We start from the raw sequence: 18,887 nt of genomic DNA, 5'->3' as shown, positions 1-18,887 counted from the left end.
ACCCAACCATCTACTCTTACACCTCTGGGTGGGCTTCAGTTCTCTGAAACACACCTCTTCCCTAAGTTACAGATGGGCCTGAGACATAGGCCTCTTCTACTCTCATGTGTGCATGCTCAGTCGTGTCTGACTCTTTGTGACCCCATGGACTGTAGCCCGCCAGGCTCCTTTTGTCCATGGGATGCTCAGATTCCCCAAATCAATGTTGTGGGTTGTGGGGGAGTAGAGTCCCCACCTACCTCTTGCTCACACTCAGGGAGCTCAATGGGTAGGAGTGGGGTGCTTCACCCCATCCCTTGCTCTCTGCCGACTCTTCTTCCTAGCCAGGGGACCTTTAGTCAAGAGAGGTTGGGGAGGGTCTGTTTGTGTGTGTGTGTGTGTGTGTGTGTGTGTGCCATGAATTCTTCAGGGTCTGCAAGTGGCCAGTAGAATTGCACATGGGGAAAAAATATCTATTAACTGTATAAAGTAATCTTCTCTCTTTTTATTCTGTGCTCAGCTGTTTCCAACTCTTTATGACCCCATGGATTAGGCCCACCAGCCTCCTCTGTCCATGGGAGTTTTCAGGCCAGAAAACTGGAGTGGGTTGCCAATTCCTATTTCAGGGGATCTTCCCAACCCAGAGATCAAACTCACATCTCTTGCGTCTCCTGCATTTGCAGGCAGATCCTCTACCACTGAGCCACTCATTGGAAAAGTCTTAAAGTAAAGTACTAGCCACCACATTTTCTCCAGTGGTTTGAATCAGACAAGGCATGACTTACCTCCTGTATGAGCTGTTGGGTCCTACTCTGCCCAGGATTTGGAGGAGAGGCATCTGCTGCCCTAAATTCCATATCATCATGCAGTGTTCTTCAGGCAGATTACTGCAAACTGGTTCACTCAACACCCTCTCCAGCCTACTCCTAGCACACAATACTTATAGAATCCTAAGTATATGTTACATGCTATTTTAATTGCTTTATATTTATTTATAATAATAATTATTATTATTTGCCATGCAATGAGGGATGTGGGATCTTAGTTCCCCAACCAGGGATTGAACCTGTGCCCCCTTCAGTGGAAATGCAGAGTCAACCACTGGATTGCCAGGTAAGTCCCACTTTATTAACTTGTGCCCTCCTCATAAAACGCCTATGAGGTGGATACCATATTATCTCCATTCTCCAGATGGGGAAAGTGAGGTTAAGAGAAGTTAAGTAACTTCCCAAAGTCACAGAGCTAGTAATTGTAGTAACAAATAACTCTAGTCACCATCTAGTGTCAGAGTTGGAACTGACACAGTTTCAGGATTCCGAATCTGTGCCGTTGATCACTGCGCTGTGCTGCCATGGGCCAAAACCAACCCTGTTAGCTGAAAATGGGGAAAATCAATCTTCCTAAATATTTCGTAATTAGACTCAAAACTATTTTACTTAACAATTTTAGTGACCAAAAGAATCAGAGTTTATAATGCACACTCGTTTCCTTAAAAAAGAGCCTTGTTATCCAAAGCATCATGCAAAAGCAAAACATAGAACATTTTAAACTAGGAACTCCTTGGTGATCTGCTGATAAGAATATGGCAAAATTTCTTATCAGATTTGTAGTAACTGTTCTACTAAAAAAGATCTGTCAGCTCTTGCAAGGTCATTCCCCTTTAAATTTCTCTTCAGCTTATGCATCCAGACTGTCTCCAGCTCAGCAGTAAGTAGCCTTTAAAAAAATGTTTATATTATATTTTATTCACTTATCTATTATTATTGGCCCTACTGTGTGGTATGTGGGATCCTAGTTCCCTGACTAGGGACTGAACCCACAACCCTGCGTTGGAAGTGTGGAGTCTTAATCACTGGACCACCAGGGAAGTCCCTAAGTAGCCTTTATTTTACAAAATTTGTGACTTTTCTCCATATAAGGAGCTTCTGACTGAGGTATTAGCCAACTATTGCTGCATAACAAATTATCTCCAAATGGTAGCTTTAAATGACAAAACAGTTTTATTATCTCATAGCTCCTAAAGATCAGGAATCTGGTCATGGCTTAGCTGGGTGCTCTGCCTCAAGCTCTCTTGCAAGACTGCTGGTTTCCAGTAGGGCTAAACCTTAATAGATTTCCTTAATAGGCTTCCAGTAGGGCTGGACCTTAATATTCAGCTGGGGGAGGGAGGGTCTGTTTCCAGGCTTACCCCTGGTTGTTATCTGTTCAGTTCACTTCAGTCGCTCAGTTGTGTCCGACTCTTTGTGACCCCGTGAATCGCAGCACACCAGGCCTCCCTATCCATCACCAACTCCCGGAGTTCACTCAGACTCATGTCCATTGAGTCAGTGATGCCATCCAGCCATCTCATCCTCTGTCGTCCCCTTCTCCTCCTGCTCCCAATCCCTCCCAGCATCAGTCTTTTCCAATGAGTCAACTCTTCGCCTGAGGTGGCCAAAGTACTGGAGTTTCAGCTTTAGCATTATTTCTTCCAAAGAAATCCCAGGGCTGATCTCCTTTAGAATGGACTGGTTGGATCTCCTTGTAGTCCAAGGGACTCTCAAGAGTCTTCTCCAACACCACAGTTCAAAAGCATCAATTCTTTGGTGCTCAGCTTTCTTAACAGTCCAACTCTCACATCCATACATGACCACTGGAAAAACCTTAGGTCCTCAATAAATTAACCAGAGACATCAATTTCTTGCCATGTGGACCTCTCCCCAGATAGCTCACAAAATGATAGCTTGCTTCCCTAGAAACCAAGTGCTCCAAACATGAGAGAGAGAGAGAGAGAGGAAAGTCACAGTCCTTTGTAACTAATCCCTTTTGCCATACCCTATCTGTCAGAGGGAGTCACTAGGTCCAGCCCACACTCAGGGAGAGAAGATTCACAAGGACATGACCGTTGGGACCCATTCTAGAGTCTGCCTGCCACACTGAGGAATTTTCTTCTTCCCAATCCTTGTTGTCTGTACCATCTTGTCTTTTTAAATTCATTCATTCATTTGGCTGTGCTGGGTCTTAACTGCAGCAGACAGGACCTTCACCGCATCATGCAGGATCTTTAGGTACAGTGCAGGGACTCTCCAGTTGCAGCCCACAAGCTTAGTTGGTTCCTGGCATGTGAGATCTTAGTTCCTTGACCAGGGATCAAACCCGCATCCCCTGCATTGTCAGGCAGATTCTCAACCACTGGACCATCAGAGAAGCCCCCCATCCTGTCTTTATAGGATAATCTAGGTCATGTGATATGGCCAGTCAACCCAGGCCTGATAGTCCATACTTGAAGCACATCCAGCATCCTTCCACAAATACAACAGTGTGCTTTTTACAAATGAATGCATAATGAAGCCTGGGGGGGGGGATGGGGGTAGGGTAGTGGGGGGGGAGTCTTCCATAGCCATCTCCTTGTTTGGATGTGTTCAGGTATTAGACTCCTAGATCTACAACCTGTAGCATTTAGAGGCAAGAAGCTCCCCTGCCTCAGAATATGCCTGTATCCTCTCCGGCATATCCTGGGAAGCCCTTTGTCCTGTGAGTGCTCTACTGAACTACACGGAGTTAGAGGAATTGTGCAGGAAAAGATTCAAGTTTTCCCAGTGAGTGTCTAGGTCTAGGAAAGGCAGCTGAATAGAGTATAATGCCATGGGATTGTCAGGCTTGCTGTACTCTTAATTAAGCCTTTGTTCTGAGTAGTCTTGGAGACACAAGCTGAGATGTGGAGAGGGCTTATGAAGGCAGGTGGTCTGGGTAGAAGAGAGGAAAAGCAGTGGACGAGAAAGGTGAAGATGACATTCTGTTAACCCCCTGGGGGAGCTCAGTGATTCACGTCATCCCTCTGGGCTTGAGTTTGTCCTCTCAGAAATAACAGGGCTGAAGCAGATAATCTATACATTTTATGGGTAAACGACCAGCAGGAAGAATTCATGAGAAGGCTAGACAGGAATGTGTTCAGCTGTTGCGAAAAGGAAAGGGGGATAAGTCAGTGCTGAGTTACTAGGAAGCTACTGAAAATAGTTTATGAGATTAAAAAAATATCATACTGTATACTTTTTCTAACTTTAATAAAATTTCATTTTGGTGTGAAGATTTTGTTTTGTAAATACAGAGCTCCTTTCCTTCTGGAAACAACCACCTACTGTTACCAAAAGGCATGTGTGGGGGTTCTGGGTGCTCGCCGCTCAAAAGCCAGTAAACAGGCTGGGTTGGTGGTAAGGAAAATTTGCCTTATTTCTGATGCCAGCAACTGGGGGGAAGGGTGGTAGACATCTGTCCAAAGGCCAACTCCCCACCCTGACAAGTAGGGGGTGAAAGCATTTACAGGCAGAGTGGGGGATGGGCAACATGCAGAAACAGCACAGTCATCTCTGTTGTCTTCAAATTGGTCATCAGTGGTCTGACTAACATTGTCTGGGTTGTTTTAGGTACAGTTAATCTTTAGTTCTGGCGTGCACTTGTTCCCATTTCTTTGCAGTCAGTTCTTGGAATTGTGGTGGTTCAAGTCCTGGGTACAGTCTGGTCCTCACATAGTTAACTTCTCCAACCTGGTGTTTTGGTATCTATAAGACAGCTCACAGGAAATGGCTCAGAATATCATCTACAGCCCTTGAGAAAGAACTAAAGGTCCTTGACTATGTTTAATGACTGCCTTAGTCTCCTTAGTGTTTTTCTTTGTTTCAGCATTTCTCACTTCTCTGATTAAACTTATTTTTTAACTAAAGTTTTCCACCAGCAATAGGCAGGCAGAGGACATGTTGGAGGAGGGCAAGGACCATATGGTCCTGCTCCATTTCACTACTGTTCTTTTTCATTTCATTCATGCTGCATGGCATGTGGGATCTTAGTTCTTTGACCACGGATTGAACCTGCACCCCTTGTATTTGATGCACAGAGTCTTAATCACTGGACTGCCAGCGAAGTCCCAACCACCTCCTATTCTTCTTTTCAATCCCTTGCCTACCACACACACATATACACACCATTCACATGATAACCAGGGAAGCCACCATGTTAGTGCACCATGATCCTGCCTCTCTCTGCAGGGGACCGGTGCACTTATCTGAGCTGGGACAGTCCTAATCCTTAGCTGATTTGGATCTAGAGACAGGTGGTCTAGTCTGTCTTAAGAATCCCAGGACCATGAACTGTGAAGTCAGGGCATGCAAGGACTACATTTTCTCTTACTTGGACCAGAGAAAATTGGTCTGAAAAGTAAGGATGAAACTAAGCAGACATACAGAGGAAAGCCACTGAGGTGGAGAAAGAACATAGGCAATGTTTGCATTTCTGGTTCAGTAATTGCTGAGGCTGGCCTGGTTTCCAGTCATTTAGTTTTGGAGATACAACAGGATTCTCATAACTTCCCCCTATGCTTAAAGTATATTTGATTTGAGTTTCTGTCTCTAGCAACCAAAGTGGGGAAAAACTTCTGACTTATTCACAAGTTCATTATTGAAGCAATTGTCAAATTATTAAAAATATAAAGTGAAAGTGTTAGTCACTCAGTCACGTCCAACTCTTGGTGACCCCCTGGACTGTGGCCGCCAGGCTCCTCTGTACATGGAATTCTCTCATGCAAGAATACTGGAGTGGGTTACCATTTCCTTCTCCAGGGGATCTTTCTGACCCAGGGGTCAAACTCAGGTCTCCTGCATTGCAGGCAGCTTACTTACTGTCTGAGCCACCAGGGAAGCCTATAAGGAAGAATATAAAAAATGACCAGTAATTCTACAAGTTTGAGTTTTCCTAACATTTTGGAATATTTTTCCTGTTACCTTTTCCATGCATTTTTGTAAAGGAAATTAGAAACGTGACAGAAGTTTTAAATTCAAGCTTTTTTCACTTAAGGATGATGTTGTGAACATTTTCTTGTGTCAATTAATATACTCTTCATAAATAACATTTTTACGACTGTATGACAATTTATGTTCATGAGAAGTGACTGGATTTGGTTGACATTTTGGAAAGATTCTGTCTTCAGAGTGGAGATCAACTTGGAGATTAACATACATAAAGACAAAATGAGAGACAGTGAGAGAGCAGTCCAGGTGCTGCCCAAGCTTGTTAAGATACGTGTGGTGACAGTGAGGATGGAGAGAAGAGGAAGGCCATTCAGAAGTCATGTAGTAGGTAGACCCATAGGGCTTGGGTTTAATTAGGGTCAGGGAACAGGGAAAGAAGACATCCAGAGCAGTGAAGTGAATGGCACAGCCATTCATGAAGACACAACTCTGGAGGAGAAGCAAGTTTGGAAGGAATAAAATGAGTTTAATTTTGGATATGTTGAGTTCTAAGTGTTTTGCAGACATTCAAGTCTTGCTACAGGGTAGCAAGCAGGAGACAAAGATCTGGAGTAGAGGCAGGAGATAAGGACTGGGGAGTCATTCATATCCACATGGTGACTAAAGCCACAGGAATGAACGACATCATCCAGGAAGAGGGTTAAGAGTGAGAAGGGACCTGAGGAGGATAGAAGAAAGAATCTCTGTCAAGGAGACTAGGAAGCAGCAGCCAGAGGGGTAGGAAGAAAACTAGGAGAGTGTATTATCATGGCACCCAAGAGAAGAGATTTACTCAAGGAGGAAATGGCCGACAGTGCTGGCCACTGAGGGAGTCAGTCAAGGTCTGGCAGGTGTTGATGGCCAGCTCCCCAATGCCCACGTCCCCCTTCTTGCCTTGTCATGCTCAGTCCTAACTGCTCCACAAGATGAGAACTGAAAAGTGTCCTTTGGGCTTGGTGACACAGAACTCATTGGGTTTTTGAGATAACAGTCTTAGAAGTTTGGGGTTGGGAACTTCCCTGTGACTAAGAGAAGTCCAGTGGCTAAGACTACATGCTCCCAGTGCAGAGGGCCTGGTTCCATCCCTGGTCAGGGAACTAGATCCCACATGCCAAAGCTGAGAGTTGGCATGTCACAATGAAGATCGACTATCTCGAGCGCTGCAGCTAAGACCTGGCACAGACAAATACATGATTTTTTTTTTTTTTAAAGGAAGTTTGGGTGGACTGAGAAGTGAATGTGAGACGGGACAGTGCTGGAGGGCAGGCATGGGGGTGGGGAGCGTAGGTGGAGGAGGAAGATAAGATCAAGACATGAGTTTTGTTTGTTTCGAGATAAGCTAGAGTGGGGCTCATTGTAATACTGATGGACAGGATCAGTAGGGACTAAATGACCAGTGTAAGTCGCTCTGTTGTATCCAATTCTTTGTGACCTCATGGACTGTAGCCTGCCAAGCTCCTCTGTCCAGGGGATTTTCCAGGCAAGAATACTGGAGTGGGATACTCCAGGGGATCTTCCTGACCCAGAGATCAAACCCAGGTCTCTTGCATTGCAGGCAGATTCTTTACTGTCCGAGCCACCAAGGAAGCCCAGGACTGTCTCCCTGAACTAACGGACCAGGGAGACAGAAAATAATAGAGAGCAAAGGTTCCTGAGAAGATAAAAGGCAACGGTAGTCAGTGTTCAGGTCATGGAATCCTGGGATTCCATGTGCGTAGAGGCAGTCAAGTCTTCCAGAGCAACAGAGAGAAAAACAGTGGAAGAAAGGCAGTGGAAAGCTGGGAATGATGGGGAGTGTGGACCGGGAGCCACAACCTCCCTGAACAATGCTGACTTAGGTCCGTAGAGCTAGAGAAGATTTCCTTCCTATCTTCTCTATTAATAAATCCTATCTTCTTGATGTGGTACACATATACAGTGGAATATTACTCACCCAGAAAAAGGAACAAAATTGGGTTATTTGTAGAGCGTGGATGGATCTAGAGTCTATCATACAGAGTGATGTAAGTCAGAAAGAGAAAAACAAATATTACATATTAATGCATATATGTGGAATCTAGAAAAAATGATACAGATGAATCTATTTGTAGGGCAGGAATAGAGATGCAGACATACAGAATGGACATGTAGGCACAGGGGCGGAAGGGGTGGCAGGATGAACTGGGAGAGTAACACGGACATATACACTGCCGCGTGTACAGTGGAGAGCTAGTGGGAAGCTGCTGCATAGCACAGGGAGACCAGCTGGTGCTCTGTGACAATGTAGAGGGCTTGGGTGGGGGGCTGAGAGGAAGGCTCAAGAAGGAGGAGATATATGTGTACATATAGCTGATTCACTTTGTGGTACAGCAGAAACTAACATAACATTGTAAAGCAATTATGTGTGTGTGTGCTCAGCTGTGTCTGACTCTTTGCAACCCCCTGGACTGTAGCCTGCCAGGCTCCTATATCCATGGAATTTTCCCGGTAAGAATACTGGAGCAGTTTGCCATTTTCTCCTCCAGGGGATCTTCCTGACCCATGGATCACACCTGCATCTCTTGCGTTTCCTACATTGGCAGGCGGATTCTTTACCACTCAGATCAGATCAGATCAGATCAGTCACTCAGTTGTGTCCGACTTTCTGCGACCCCATTAATCGCAGCATGCCAGGCCTCCCTGTCCATCACCAACTCCCAGAGTTCACTCAGACTCACGACCATCAAGTCAGTGATGCCATCCAGCCATCTCATCCTCTGTCGTCCCCTTCTCCTCTTGCCCCCAATAACTCCCAGCATCAGAGTCTTCTCCAATGAGTCAACTCTTCGCATGAGGTGGCCAAAGTACTGGAGTTTCAGCTTTAGCATCATTCCTTCCAAAGAAATCCCAGGGCTGATCTCCTTCAGAATGCACTGGTTGGATCTCCTTGCAGTCCAAGGGACTCTCAAGAGTCTTCTCCAACACCACAGTTCAAAAGCATCAGCTCTTCAGTGTTCAGCCTTCTTCACAGTCCAACTCTCACATCCATACAGGAAAAACCATAGCCTTGACTAGACGAACCTTTGTTGGTAAAGTAATGTCTCTGCATTTGAATATGCTATCCAGGTTGGTCATAACTTTCCTTCCAAGGAGTAAGCGTCTTTTAATTTCATGGCTTCAGTCACCATCTGTAGTGATTTTGGAGCCCAGAAAAATAAAGTCTGACACTGCTTCCACTGTTTCCCCATCTACTTCCCATGAAGTGATGGGACCAGATGCCATGATCTTCGTTTTCTGAATGTTGAGCTTTAAGCCAACCTTTTCACTCTCCACTTTCACTTTCATCAAGAGGCTTTTGAGTTCCTCTTCACTTTCTGCCATAAGGGTGGTGTCATCTGCATATCTGAGGTTATTGATATTTCTCCCGGCAATCTTGATTCCAGCTTGTGTTTCTTCCAGTCCAGCATTTCTCATGATGCACTCTGCATATAAGTTAAATAAGCAGGGTGACAATATACAGCCTTGACGTACTCCTTTTCCTATTTGGAACCAGTCTGTTGTTTCATGTCCAGTTCTAACTGTTGCTTCCTGACCTGCATACAAATTTCTCAAGAGGCAGATCAGGTGGTCTGGTATTCCCATCTCTTTCAGAATTTTCCACAGTTTATTGTGATCCACACAGTCAAAGGCTTTGGCATAGTCAATAAAGCAGAAATAGATGCTTTTCTGGAACTCTCTTGCTTTTTCTATGATCCAGCGGATGTTGGCAATTTGACCTCTGGTTCCTCTGCCTTTTCTAAAACCAGCTTGCACATCAGGAAGTTCACGGTTCACATATTGCTGAAGCCTGGCTTGGAGAATTTTGAACATTACTTTACTAGCGTGTGAGATGAGTGCAATTGTGCGGTAGTTTGAGCATTCTTTGGCATTGCCTTTCTTTGGGATTGGAATGAAAACTGACCTTTTCCAGTCCTGTGGCCACTGCTGAGTTTTCTCAAATAGGAAAGTCTGATAATAACCAATACTAGCAAGGTGTGGAGAAATGGCAATCCTCATATGTTGCTGAGGAGAGTATAAAATAGTGCAGCCACTCTGGACTACAGTCTGGCAGTTCCTCAGGAAGTTAAATAGACAGTGACTATGTTACCCAGACATCGCATTGCTAGATATCTATCCAAGAGAAATAAAAACATATGTCTGCAAAAAAACTTGCACAAATGTTTCTAACATCATTAGTCATAATAATGTGGAAGATATGGAAACAACCCAAACTAAGGAATGGGTAAACTTAGTGGTTTGGATGGATATGGACCCATCCAACAGGTGAAATGCCCAAACTAGTGAACGGATGAACCAAATGTGGATATCCATACAACAAGCTGTTATTAGGCCACGCAAAGGAATGAAGTTCTGATACGTCCTATATATATTGATGAACCTTGTAAACATTCTAAGTGGAAGAAACTGATCACAGAAGACCACATACATGATTCTGTTTATATGAAATGTCCAAAATAAGCAAATATACAGAGACAGACAAACTAGTGGCTGCCTAAAGCTGGCAGATCATGAGGGGTTGGGAAGTGATAGCTAAGGGTGAGTTTCTTTTGGAGGTGATGGAAATGTTCTATAATTGTGGTGATGGCTACACAACTGTGAATATATTAATAACTATTGCTTAGTACACCTTAAATGGGTGAATTGTATGGTATGTGAATTATATCTCAATAAAGCTGTTACCTGTTCAGTTCAGTTCAGTTCAGTCGCTCAGTTGTGTCCAACTCTTTGCGACCCCATGAATCGCAGCATGTCAGGCCTCCCTGTCCATCACCAACTCCTGGAGTTCACTCAGACTCAAGTCCATCGAGTCAGTGATGCCATCCAGCCATCTCATCCTCTGTCGTCCCCTTCTCCTCCTGCCCCCAATCCCTCCCAGCATCAGAGTCTTTTCCAATGAGTCAACTCAGGCCAACCTGAGGTGACCAAAGTACTGGAGTTTCAGCTTTAGCATCATTCCTTCCAAAGAACACCCAGGGCTGATCTCCTTCAGAATGGACTGGTTGGATCTCCTTGCAGTCCAAGGGACTCTCAAGAGTCTTCTCCAACACCACAGTTCAAAAGCATCAATTCTTCGCACTCAGCCTTCTTCATAGTCCAACTCTCACATCCATACATGACCACAGGAAAAACCATAGCCTTGACTAGACGAACCTTTGTTGGCAAAGTAACATCTCTGCTTTTGAATATGCTATCTAGGTTGGTCATAACTTTCCTTCCAAGGAGTAAGCGTCTTTTAATACCACCTCCAAAAGAAGAAACTCTCAGCTAAAGATGCTTGCTCCTTGAAAGAAAAGTTATGACCAACCTAGACAGCATATTAAAAAGCAGAGACATTATTTTGCCAACAAAGTTCCATCTAGTCAAAGCTATGGTTTTTCCAGTAGTCATGTATGGATGTGAGAGTTGGACTATCCATATACGGATGTGAATGCTGAAGAATTGATGCTTTTGAACTGTGGTGTTGGAGAAGACTCTTAAGAGTCCCCTGGACTGCAAGGAGATCCAACCAGTCCATCCTAAAGGAAATCAGTCCTGAATATTCATTGGAAGGACTGATGCTGAAGCGGAAACTCCAATACTTTGGCCACCTGATGTGAAGAACTGACTCATTTGAAAAGACCCTGATGCTGGGAAAGATTGAAGTCAGGAGGAGAAGGGGACGACAGAGGATGAGATGGTTGGATGGCATCATTGACTCAATGGACATGAGTTTGAGTCAACTCTGGAAGTTGGTGATGGACAGGGAGGCCTGGCAGACTGCAGTCCACGGGGTTGCAAAGAGTTGGACACAACTGAGCGACTGAACTGACTGAAAGGGCAGCTTCCTTCTACCCAGCCTGTTCTCTCTGGGAGTCATGAATACTCTAAACCACCTGGTCTACGAACAGGGGTACCCAACAAGGCAGCTCACTGGGACATAGCCATGGAACTGTATCTCTGAACTGAGCAGCCGGGGGTGTCAGGCTGGAATTCATGGAGCTCAGTTGCCCTTTGTCTTGACAACTTGGCTCCTTTCTGCCTGAGTCAGTCCAGGATAAGTTCTCCTTGTGCCGACAACACACTGAGCCCTTATTCCCTGGCATGTGCTATGTTATTGCAAAGAAAACCAACAAATTTTGAAGCTGCTCACACAGTAGAAGCATACATCTAACTGGTTAGGCATGGGCAAGAAATGGCATGTGTTACATTATGTTTTTCTTACCACCTACTATAAACAGATGCTGTTTAATGTCTTGGCATTTTGCTCATTTTTTTTTTTAAATCACAAAACAGTTATTTCTTGAATTCTGGCTGTTGTTTCTTCGTGTCTCATAGCTCAGAGGATTTGGGGTGGTGGTGCATGTTTGAGAATGTCACTGCACTTGAAAAGGCTGGTGGGGAGCCTTGGAACTGGATGAATGTATGGGTGCTCTGGGAATTGAAAACACTACAGGTATTTGATTTTATTTAATTAAACAAAAGGTTCTAATTCACAGTAAGGACTAAATCACATACTCATCTAGTTTAATTTCGCCACTTCCTGGGAGGCAAGGGACAGGGTGGGTCAAATATTCAAGAATTCTGGGAAATCAGGCCCTGTAACCAGAAGCCCTGGGGCAGGATGAAATTCAGCCTCCTAGTAGAAATAAGAAGGGCATTTAGAATGCCCACGAGCATTGAGGATATATAGAAATAGTACCCCTTAAACAAGAGGGGAGCCACAGCCACAGATTCTCCCACATTTGGAATCTGGGGAGAAATCAAGGAATTTATCTTGAGGTAGGAGAGAGCTGAAAGGGTTAGTTGTTACAAAAGCCCTTTATGATGCTCTTTGAGGCGCTATTATATAAAATGCATTGGAACTCTACCTCCTAATTTAGAGGAATTTTCACAAGACCATGCTGAGTGAGGCAAGATAAGGAGATATGGGGACTTCCCTGGTGGTACAGTGGATAAGAATCCTTCTGCCAATGCAGGGGATGGACACCGGTTCAATCTCTGGTCTGGAAAGATTCCATATGCCACAGAGCGACCAGGTCCACACGCCACAATTCTGAGCCCGCACATCACAACTATTTGGAGCCAGTGCGCTCTAGGGCCCAAGAGCCGCAACTACTGAGCCTGTGTGCTGCAGCTACTGAAGCCCATGAGCCTAGATCCTGTGCTCTGCAACGAGAAGCCACTGCAATGAGATGCTCACACATCACAACTAAGAGTAGCCCCCGCTCGCCGCAACTAGAGAAAGCCTGCTAGCAGCAACAAAGATGCAAAGCAGCCAAAAACAAATTGTTTTTTAAAAAGAGAGATGGGTATAATCAGCACTCTCCTAAGTTCATATGGTCTCTCAGAGGGTTCCTGGCAGGGCTGGGCCCCATTGCTCACTGCAGTAACTTACATGAACCTTTCCTAATTGCTCACTCATTCACGCTGTTCCTTGGGATCACTTGCCAGATAAACAAGTTGCATTCAAACATTTGTCTGAGTCTTGGCTACTGGGTAAATCCAAACTAAGCCAACGAGTAACTTCCCTGGTGGTCCAATGGTTAAGAATCTGCCGGCCAACGCAGGGGACACAGGTTCAATCCTTGATCCAGGAAGATCCCATCTGTCACAAGGCAGCTAAGCCTGTGCACCACAACTACTGAAATCTGTGTACTCCAGGGCGCATGCGCTGCAGTTACTGAAGCGCATATGCCCTAGAGCCCGTGCTCCACAGCAAAGAGTAGTCTCCACTCGGCACAAGTAGAGAAAGCCCACGTTTAGTAACAAAGACTCAGCACAGCCAAAAATTAACTAATTAATTAAAAAAACAAACAAAGACATAGAGACCTTAGGTGGCAGCCACAATGAACCAAAAACTGCAGGCCGACTTCATATACCCTAAGCCTCCCATACAACTGTAGGGAACAGGGAGGAGTTCCCCCAGATACGACTATGACTGAACATCCAGCAAATCTTAACTACTGATATATATAATGATTGAAGTCATGACTTGATCCAAGTCATTTTGGCCATTACATAATTGTGACACTCTTCTGCTAAGTCAGTAGCTTCTGGAAATCAGCAGTGGGCAGGGGCAAGAGTATATCCCAAGTACTGACACATCTCACTGCCAGAAGATGCTCAGCAAACCTTTGGAGGTAGATTTTGAACATCTGAAGTGCTTACATAGCCACCTTTGGAACTTGGATTCCTGTTTGGGGTATTTCAAACATTAACTGCTCCTGGTTAAGTTTACACACACACACACACACACACACACACACACACACACCTGTTTACCTAAAGTATTTAAATGACCACATAATAATAGCTAACATTTGTTGAACATCTACTACGTAATAGACGCTTAAGAGGAACTCATCATTAATCCTCCAAAGCTCCAATAAGATGGGTTCTGTGAATGCTGCCATTTTACTGGGAGAGAGGGACAGTAACTCCCTCAGCCAAGTCCCACAATTCATAAGTTGTGAATCAGGGGTTCAGAAATTCAGGTAGTTTGGTTCTAGAGAGGCCACCCCTTAACTATCACACTCCTCAGCCCCTGATGGGGGCCGCTGTCAGTCAATGTAGAAAAACACAGAAATGTGACATTCATAATATGATGAAACTTGAGAATTTGACAGGGAAAGATGACTGCCTCACAATTAATAAGCAGTGAATAGCTGGCATCTGTTCTGGGCAGGCAAGCGCACAGCACACTCAGAGCTGTGGGGAGTGGCCCAGTGAAGACCCCGCCCCACAGCTGGCTGGCCCAGACTCTCCGCCCCGGATCTGGAATGGGACCAAGATTCCAATTCAATCTGACTGGTCTCTTGAAAACACTTGCTGTGGGAGTTTCATTCCACTTCATCAACTGGGACGACAAGAAAGCTGGTATGCAGATCCAAGAACAGCAAAGAATGCTCAGAACAGACTACATGGGCTTCAGGGAGAATTCCCTGGTCGTCCCATGGCTAAGATTCCACACTTTCAATGCAGAACCCAGGTTCAGTCCCTGAACAGGGAACTAGATCCCACATTTTGCAACTAAAGATCCCATATGCTACAATGAACTCATCTGCTGCAACTAAGACCCAGAGCAGCCAAATTAAAAAAAAGAAGACTACATGGGCTTCAGGAACAGAGATCCAACAGCATCTCTGACCCCCACCTCCAAACTCATAGTCTCTCTTTTTGGCTTAAGATACTGTAACCCAGAGTTCTAATGGATGCATCCATCACATGTTTTCAAGTCAAAAAGAAGAAAAAAGAAAAAAATCACATGACTACTTTAGGAAGATTCACTAGCAACATGAGACAAAGGACAAAAGCAGAGAGAAAGGAGTTTAGAATGATGATCCAGGCAACAGAAAATGATGGTGCAGAAATGATGGAAACAGAAATAGGGGGCTCTGGGCAGTGGGGGGAGGAGAACATGAACATTCCAGTTCCTTCTCTCAGTTTCTTTATATCTTCCTGGTGGCCAGGTAGTTTTATAAGGATAGGGTTTCTCTTCTCTCATAAAAGACTGCTATAGTCGTAGGCACCTTTCCCCCCTCTGTTTAGAATTAATTCTTGAAGGGTTTATTTTTAAAATTTTCCATGGAATTCCCTGGTGGTCCAATGGTTAAGATGCCACACTTCCACTGCAGGGGGCACAGATTCAATCTCTGGTTGGAGAAATAGGCTCCTGCATGCTGGAGGCATGGCCTCCTCCAAAACAATCCAACTTTTTTTTTTTTTTTTTTTCACTTTTTGGCCACGCTGCATGGCATGTGAAATCTTAGTTCCCTGACCAGAGATTGAACCCATGGGCCCTGAATTGGAAGCAAAGAGTCTTAATCACTGGACTGCTGGGGAAGTCCCCCAAATCCAACATTTTATTACAAAAACTTCCAAACACAGTCAGTTTTAAAGAATTTTGTGGACACTCATACTCCCACACACCCAGCTCGAGATCACATCACTGTCATTTTATCTACTCTCCGTTATTCACTTTATCACATATCCAGCCATGTCCATCCCTCTACCCAGCCATTAATCCCTCATGGTGTTGGTGCCACTGAAAGTAAAACGCAGACAACAAAGCATTTCCCCATAAATAATTTGTTAGCAGTATCATTAAATAGAGTTCAAGATTTGCTTAATATTCTCTTAATGCAAAATTTAAATACCGTGAAACACACAGCTTCAATGTAATTTCACCGAGATTTGTCACACACCTGTATAAGCCAAATGCTTATCAAGATGTAGAATGCTGTATACTCTGAAGAAACCAAAACTGAAAAAGACACATATACCCCAACGTTCACTGTAGCACTATTTATAACAGATAGAACATGGAAGCAACCTAGATGTCCATTGACAGATGAATGGATAAAGAAGCTGTGGTACATATACACAATGGAATATTGCTCAGCCATAAAAAGAAAGGCATTTGAGTCAGTTCTAATGAGGTGGATGAACCTAGAGCCTATTATACAGAGTGAAGTAAGTCAGAAAGAGAAAGATAAATATTGTATACTAATGCATATATATGGAATCTGGAAAGATGGTATTGAAGAATTTATTTACAGGGTAACAGTGGAGAAACAAACATAGAGAATAGACTTATGGACATGGGGAGAGGGGAGGAGAGGGTGAGATGTATGGAGAGAGCAACATGGAAATTTACATTACCATGTATAAAATAGATAGTCAATGGGAATTTGCTGTATGGCTCAGGAAAATAAAACAGGGGCTTTGTATCAACCTAGAGGGGTGGGATCGGAGAACGCAATGGCACCCCACTCCAGTACTCTTTCCTGGCAACTCCCATAGATGGAGGAGCCTGGTAGGCTGCAGTCCATGGGGTCGCTAGGAGTCAGACACGACTGAGCAACTTCACTTTCACTTTTCACTTTCCTGCATTGGAGAAGGAAATGGCAACCCACTCCAGTGTTCTTGCCTAGAGAATCACAGGGACGGGGGAGCCTGGTGGGCTGCTGTCTATGGGGTCACACAGAGTAGGACACGACTGAAGCGACTTAGCAGCAGCAGCAGCAGCAGTAGAGGGGTGTGACAGGGAGGGAGATGGGAGGGAGGTTCAAGAGGGAGGGGACATATGTATACCTATGACTGACTCGTGTCGAGGCTTGACAGAAAACAACACAATTCTGTAAAGCAATTATCCTTCAATTTAAAAAATTAATTTAAAAAAATGTAGAATGCTGGACTTCCCTGGTGGTCCAGTGGTTAAGAATCTGCCTGCTAATGTAGGCAACACAGATTCGATCCCTGCTCTGGGAAGATTCCACACGCCCCAGAGCAACTAAGCCTGTGCGCCACTACTGAGCCTGTGCGCCACTACTGAGCCCGCACACCCTAGAGCCCTTGCTCTGCAACAAGAGAAGCCATCACAATGAGTAAGTAGCCTCCACTCACCGCCAACTAGAGAAAGCCCACTCGCAGCAATGAAGACCCAGTGCAGCTAAGAACAAAAATAAAATAAAGATGTAGAATGCTGCCATCATCCTGGAACAAGTCCTCCTGCCCCTTTCCCAGCCCATCCCTGCCCCCACACCTCCACTCTCACCCCAATCTGTTGTTCTCCACTCTAGGTATAGTTTGGGTTGGGCTGTGTTCAGCACTTCCTGCAGCAATGCATTCCAGGCCAAGGTCCTCAGGTCAGTCTGACGGGGATGAAATGTCGCCCTTTTGCATTCCTTCCCAGCCCAGGAATTGCACGCCCTGTGCCCTTTCAGTGTGGGGAGCTATGCCCTTTCGGCGATGGGAATTAGCAGTGCACTTGCCTGCCCCAGTCCTCTGATTATTTGAAAAGTTCTCCATTCAAGACTAAAACAAACAAATGTCACATAGCTTTTCACAAAAGGAATATTCAAACTTAATGTTTTTTTTTTTTTTTTAATTCTTCCAATTTTATTTTATTTTTAAACTTTACATAATTGTATTAGTTTTGCCAAATATCAAAATGAATCCGCCACAGGTATACATGTGTTCCCCATCCCGAACCCTCCTCCCTCCTCCCTCCCCATACCATCCCTCTGGGCCGTCCCAGTGCACCAGCCCCAAGCATCCAGCATCATGCATCGAACCTGGACTGGCAACTCGTTTCCTACATGATATTTTACATGTTTCATTGCCATTCTCCCAAATCTTCCCACCCTCTCCCTCTCCCACAGAGTCCATAAGACTGTTCTATACATCAGTGTCTCTTTTGCGGTCTCGTACACCGGGTTATTGTTACCATCTTTCTAAATTCCATATATATGCGTTAGTATACTGTATTTATGTTTTTCCTTCTGGCTTACTTCACTCTGTATAATAGGCTCCAGTTTCATCCACCTCATTAGAACTGATTCAAATGTATTCTTTTTAATGGCTGAGTAATACTCCATTGTGTATATGTACCACAGCTTTCTTATCCATTCATCTGCTGATGGACATCTAGGTTGCTTCCATGTCTTGGCTATTATAAACAGTGCTGTGATGAACATTGGGGTACACGTGTCTCTTTCCCTTCTGGTTTCCTCAGTGTGTATGCCCAGCAGTGGGGTTGCTGGATCATAAGGCAGTTCTATTTCCAGTTTTTTAAGGAATCTCCACACTGTTCTCCATAGTGGCTGTACTAGTTTGCATTCCACCAACAGTGTAAGAGGGTTCCCTTTTCTCCACACCCTCTCCAGCATTTATTATTTGTAGACTTTTGGATCGCAGCCATTCTGACTGGTGTGAAATGGTACCTCATAGTGGTTTTGATTTGCATTTCTCTGATAATGAGTGATGTTGAGCATCTTTTCATGTGTTTGTTAGCCATCTGTATGTCTTTTTGGAGAAATGTCTATTTAGTTCTTTGGCCCATTTTTTGATTGGGTCGTTTATTTTTCTGGAGTTGAGCTGTAGGAGTTGCTTGTATATTTTTGAGATTAGTTGTTTGTCGGTTGCTTCATTTGCTATTATTTTCTCCCATTCTGAAGGCTGTCTTTTCACCTTGCTAATAGTTTCCTTTGATGTGCAGAAGCTTTTAAGGTTAATTAGGTCCCATTTGTTTATTTTTGCTTTTATTTCCAATATTCTGGGAGGTGGGTCATAGAGGATCCTGCTGTGATGTATGTCGGAGAGTGTTTTGCCTATGTTCTCCTCTAGGAGTTTTATAGTTTCTGGTCTTAC

This window comes from Bos mutus, chromosome 20 (assembly GCF_027580195.1).
Source record: "Bos mutus isolate GX-2022 chromosome 20, NWIPB_WYAK_1.1, whole genome shotgun sequence".
In the NCBI taxonomy this organism is placed as follows: domain Eukaryota; kingdom Metazoa; phylum Chordata; class Mammalia; order Artiodactyla; family Bovidae; genus Bos; species Bos mutus.
Note: the sequence above shows the minus strand (reverse complement) of the source record.